The sequence below is a fragment of the Symphalangus syndactylus genome, chromosome 1 (genome assembly GCF_028878055.3).
Source record: "Symphalangus syndactylus isolate Jambi chromosome 1, NHGRI_mSymSyn1-v2.1_pri, whole genome shotgun sequence".
NCBI classification, from domain to species: Eukaryota; Metazoa; Chordata; class Mammalia; order Primates; family Hylobatidae; genus Symphalangus; species Symphalangus syndactylus.
Window position 1 is genome coordinate 79,394,515 of NC_072423.2, and position 5,279 is coordinate 79,399,793.

Genomic DNA, 5,279 nt, shown 5'->3' on the forward strand with positions numbered 1-5,279 from the left:
GGCGTGAACCCAGGAGGCGGAGCTTGCAGTGAGCCGAGATTGCGCCACTGCACTCCAGCCTGGGTGACAGAGCAAGACTCCATCTCAAAAAAAAAAAAAAAAAAAAAAAAGATGTAAACAGTATGTATAGTGTGATCCTTTTCTGTAAGGAAAATTACTCATGTTGGATGCATGTGCACCGAGAACATCTGCAGGCAGAGAAAGCAGGGTGCCTTTGAGACGGCGGGTGGCAGGATGTTTATTGTTCACGTTAGGTCTGTCAGGTTTGATTTTTGAATAATATGTATTATTTCTGTGGTCTGAAAAGAAAAGGTGGAGGAGAGACCGAAAGTCAGAGAATATAACCAACTCAACACATCAGAAGCTAGTGAAGCCCTGTGAATGGCTGATCCCAGGTAAGTTCCCATGTGCTAAGCTGGAATCAAAAGTGTGGGGTCTTCATGGGGCCCGGTGCATATACAATTGAGTGGATCTGCTGCCAGCACGTGTTGTGTTGTGCCTGCACTTGGCGTGGCTGCACAGGGCTTGCGTTGGTACCAGGCTGGGGCGGTCGTGGGGAGGGCCTGGGGAAGGCTGACTAGGGCCTCCACTGTGGGACCCAAGTCCCCAGACCTGGCTGCTTTACTGTACAGTTACAAACCAAATGGGGGTGCAGACGTTTTATGTTGGACAACAATGGGGGAATCAGGTGGGTGTGCCCCGGCATCCTTGCTCCTCAGTGCGCAGGGCCCTCGAGTTAAAAGCAAACGTCCCCGCCGGTGGGGACGGTCCCCGGGCAGCTCTCGGCTACACCTTCCTGCCCGGCTTCCCTGCGAGGCGGGCGGCAGTGGAACTCATTCCACAAAGGCTGCCTCTCACTGTGGCCGCCGTGTCACCAGCCAGAGCTGTCAGGTATGTCAGTCATGCTGCTTTGTGGTCATGTCACTGGCATAATCCCAAGATTAGGTGGCCACAAAGAGCCATGAATGAGGTAGTAATTTCGCTCAAGGGAAAAAGAGTTAAAGAAAAAAAGACTACTTTCTCACAAGATCCGTGAAAGAAGTGACAGCTAATATTTTAAAGCTGGAGCAAGATAATTGTGGTGAGAGATCTTTGTGTGTTCTCTGGAAAATGCTGCATGCGCACAATGAATATTCAAATGCCATTTTGCGCTGTGAATACCAGATCGCCGGGCCCGAGGCCATCTGCATGGGCCGTCGGCGGAGTCCGCCGGGCCGCGGGAATGAGCGGGCCACACGGAGGGCCTGGGCGCGCTGCTGGGGACGCCGGCTCCGAGCAAGGGGACAGCCACCCCTCGGGAGTCGCTGGGAAAGGAGTCAGCGCCGGGCAAGCAGCCTGCAGCCTGTGCCGGGGAAACCGAGTCAGCCGTGCTCGGCTGGGGGGCTCGCTCCGCACTCTCGGTGCCAGAAAATGCACAGAGGAGCGGGGCGGCCCCAGAGCCTCCTTTCGGGGCGCGAGGCCCAGCGCGTGTGTGCGGAGTCCAGTCCCCGCAGGGAGTGGGGCGCCCGCACCTTCCCCTCGGCGCTCGGAGCCACAGGGGAGGCCCGGGCAGAAGCGAACCGTCGCCACCCTGGCGGGGCCTCATGACTGCGGCTGCAGAACTGGGGTCCCCGCGGGCCCGTGTTTCAGGGGTCCTGAGGCGCGCGTCTGCGGGGTTCCCAGGCAGCACCAGGAGGCGCTGGCCTAGGAGGAATCCTGATCGAGACAACTGCGGTGGCGGCTGGGCCGAGGCTGCCGTCGCGGTGGAAGGCGGCAATGCTGGCAAGTCCACGCGGGGCAGACGGAGGCGAAAACAGCTCGCTTTCGCGGCGCAGGCAAAAGCAGGAATGGCGACTCCTCTGCGGGGGACCTCAGGAGGAAACGTCTGGCTTGGGGAGTCCGCGCTCGGCGCCAGTGGTGAGGGTGGCCGGGCGCTCTGGGGGGCAGTTCGGTGCTCCGAGCTCAGCCTCGTCTTGCTTTTCAGGGGTTGGAGGCGGAAGGGAGCCATGGAGCCCACTCCCGATGGACAGAAGCTCAGGAGGGGAGGAGGGCCGGCTGGGGAGGCTGGTCCCCGCCGCAGCCCCGCAGCCCCTATACCTTGGCTCCAGCGCCAGAGCTCCGCCGCTGCGCCCCTGGCTTTCTGCCTCTCCCCCCACCCTCTGCCCTCTCTCTCCTCCTAAAGCCGGTCCTTCCTGTTTCTCCTGGGGGCTTCCCCAGGGTGCTCATATATGTCTCAGCACCCCTGCTCTGGGGTAAAGAAAGGGCGCCGCCGCAAGGCGGCCTGAGTTTAAGGGTCTGTCCACCAGACTTATGGTACTTTACCTCTCTGTGCCTCAGTTTCCTCATCTGAAAAGTAGAGCTCTTATTAGCCCTGACCTTGTAGGTGGTGAACATCAAATGAACTCATACAAGGGAAGTGGTCGTGTTACCGGTAGAGGGTCCTAACTGCAAGTTGTCCAGATTGTTGGCCTTTTGAACAAAGAATTGGACAAAACGTGCTGCAAAGCAGGGAGAAAAGGAAGCAGCGAAAGCAGGGATTTATTGAAAACGAAAGTACTCTCCACAGTGTGGGAGCGGCCTGAGCAGGCTCAAGTGCTGCCTTATAGAATCTTCTCGGTCCAAATACCCGCTAGAGGTTTCCCGTTGGCCACTCATGTGCTCCCCTCATGTAAATAAAGTGGTGGCCCATAATCGGTCTGATTGGTTGCGGAAAGCAGCCAACCAGAGTCTGAAGTGAAGTTACAAAGGTCACACTCCTGTGCAAACATCTGATTGGTTGCAAAAAGCTAAGGTTAAGAGGCTAAAGTGAAAGTTACAAAGTTGGACTTCTATGCAAAGGAAGACTGGCGGCAATCAGTCTGATTGGTTGTGGACAGCCAATTTCCCTTCGGCCCCACAGAAAAGGTGGGGGGTTTGCAAAGGGAGTAACCTCTGGTCCTTTTGTTACTTAGGGGTGGAAAGTTAGAGTTTTCCTTTCAATATAGTTCTAGGAAGTCCGCGTGAAACGGCCTTAGGTTCCCTGCGCCCATACCCTATTCTTCTGCCTCACTTAGACCCGCGAGTCCTAGAAAGGATGGCCATCGCTGGCCGCCACATCATCGGGGTCTCATGAATCCCTGCTCTTGTACCTCAAGAGGCAAGGCTAGGCTGCCCTGGATTAGGATCTGCCCTTTGGAAGTGCCGTGTTCTGTTTTGGTTGTGCTCCTTTGGTTGTTTGGTGGGAGTTGGCAGGGCAGGGGCAGCAAGTGGCGCCCCTGGAGAGCTGCGGGCCCAAGCACTGGGGTGCAGCCCGACTGTGAATCCATGCACTGAGCCGCCGTCACCTGCCCTGGTGTGGGTACCTGTGCGTCTTGCTTTGTGGTCATCCTGGTTGCTGCAGCACACTGGTGTCTAATCTTCAAGGCAGAAAGAAGACGTGGTCACCCCCCAAGCCCTAGACTCTGTATGTGTGTGCAGTTTTCAGAGGGTTATCTCAGGCGCTGATTGAGGGGGCAAGGAGAGGTGCTCAGCACGCAGGAACTGCAGCACCAGACAGGAAGTCACCAAAGAGGGAGTCCAGGTCAAAAGGGACTTGGAGACACAACAGAAGCAACCACAAAGACCTTGTCTGAATCCTGACTCGAACAAGCCACCTGGCAAAAGACATTTTGAGACAAGAGAAATTGAAAAACGGACAAGGGGTTAGATATTAAGGGAGTACTGTTAATTTTGTTGGGCGTGATAATGATAATTTTTTAAAAATTTATTGGCTGAGTGTGGTGGCTCATGCCTGTAATCCCAGCACTTTGGGAGGCTGAGGCCGGAGAATCATGTGAGCCTGGGAGTTCGAGACCAGCCTGGGCAACATAGCACGACCTCAACTCTACAGAAAATTTTAAAACCTAGCCAGGCATGGTGGTGCTGCCTGTAGTCCCAGCTACTCAGGAGGCTGCAGTGAGCCATGATGGCCATTGCACTCCAGCCTGGGTCACAGTAAGACCCCGTCTCAACAAAATAAATAAATAAATAAATAAATAAATAAATAAATAAATAAGTAAATGAATAAATAAAATGTCCTTATGTTGGTGGAATACAAAGAATCAAATACGGGTAAAATGATGTGTTGTCTTCTGGGATTTCCTTTAAGTACTCTAGCAAAGCAATAGACAAAAGCTGGGAGGGGAATAATATATGAAGCAAAACTGAACAACGTTGGTAATTTTTTTTTTAACTTTATTTGACATCCTGCAAAGCTTTGTTCTTTACAGGAACAGTCAGTGCCCATCAGTCCCTGTCAAAAGCCAAATAAGCTGCTCTCTCTAGAGGGGTGGCAGTAGTCCTGTGTGGTCCAGTGAGATCCAGAAGGTTCCAGGAGACCTTCAGTCCTGAGTCCCTTTCAGTCATCATCGTCTGAGTCTGATTCTTCTGCTGAGTTGGACGCACTCTCTGGCAGGTCGTCTCCCATCTGCTGGACCCTTCCCGACTGTACATCCCACATATATTTGATGGTCACCTTAAATTCAGCCATCTCATACCCAGAAAGCATCAGAACACCAGCCTGCTCCGGGGCCAGCAGGTGGCCCTCCTTGTACACCTTGTTGTCGGACAGCAGGGTCACCACACCTCTCTCAAAAGGTGGTGGGCAGGCCCGGCTGCCTCAGCTGTGGCTTCATGGAGTGGGGAACTGCTCCAGGGGCCCTGGGTCCAGGCTCACGGTGAAAGCTGCTTTGTTACAGCTCACCTGTAGTCCATTTCCGTGTATTCTGTGAAACACTCATTCACCTCCTCCTTCCTGTGGTTGGTGAACAGGAGATCCGCTTCACCCCTCAACCTTTTGCTGACCTGGTGTAGGTTGTCTTTGTACTCACCCAATGGGCTCCGACCCAAGGCCGCCATCATCACCTTGTTTTTGCCAAAGAACATCTGGCTGTGCTTCCAGGCATTCCGGATGTCCTTCAGCTTGCTGTTCCTCGTGTTGGCCACAGAGAGAATAAAAGGTACTTATCAGTGTCCACACGTTTCCAAAGCTCTTCTATCAGGTGTTGTTTCAATTCCAAGCCTTTCTTGGCAGTTTTGGTTAGGGACTTTCTTGTCATGCTTGGATTTGGGCATTGTTCTGAAGCCATGTGTGGCGGAAGACGGTGCCGCCCCAATGCTGGTAATTGCTGATGGCAGGGGGTGGATGTGTAGGGCTTTATATTATCTCTTCTCTACTTTTGTGTATGTTTACTTTACTATTTATTTTATTTTATTTGAGATAGGGTCGTCTTGCTCTGTCACCCAGGCTGGAGTCCAGTGGCTCAATCTTGGCTCACTGCAAC

The 5,279-nt window shown here is 53.6% G+C and overlaps 1 pseudogene; it reads right to left on the reverse strand.

Moving 5' to 3' along the window:
* Nucleotides 1-4,354: 4,354 nt before the first annotated feature.
* LOC129489731 (mRNA turnover protein 4 homolog) lies at nt 4,355-5,070 on the reverse strand (annotated as a pseudogene).
* Between the last annotated feature and the right edge of the window lie 209 nt (nt 5,071-5,279).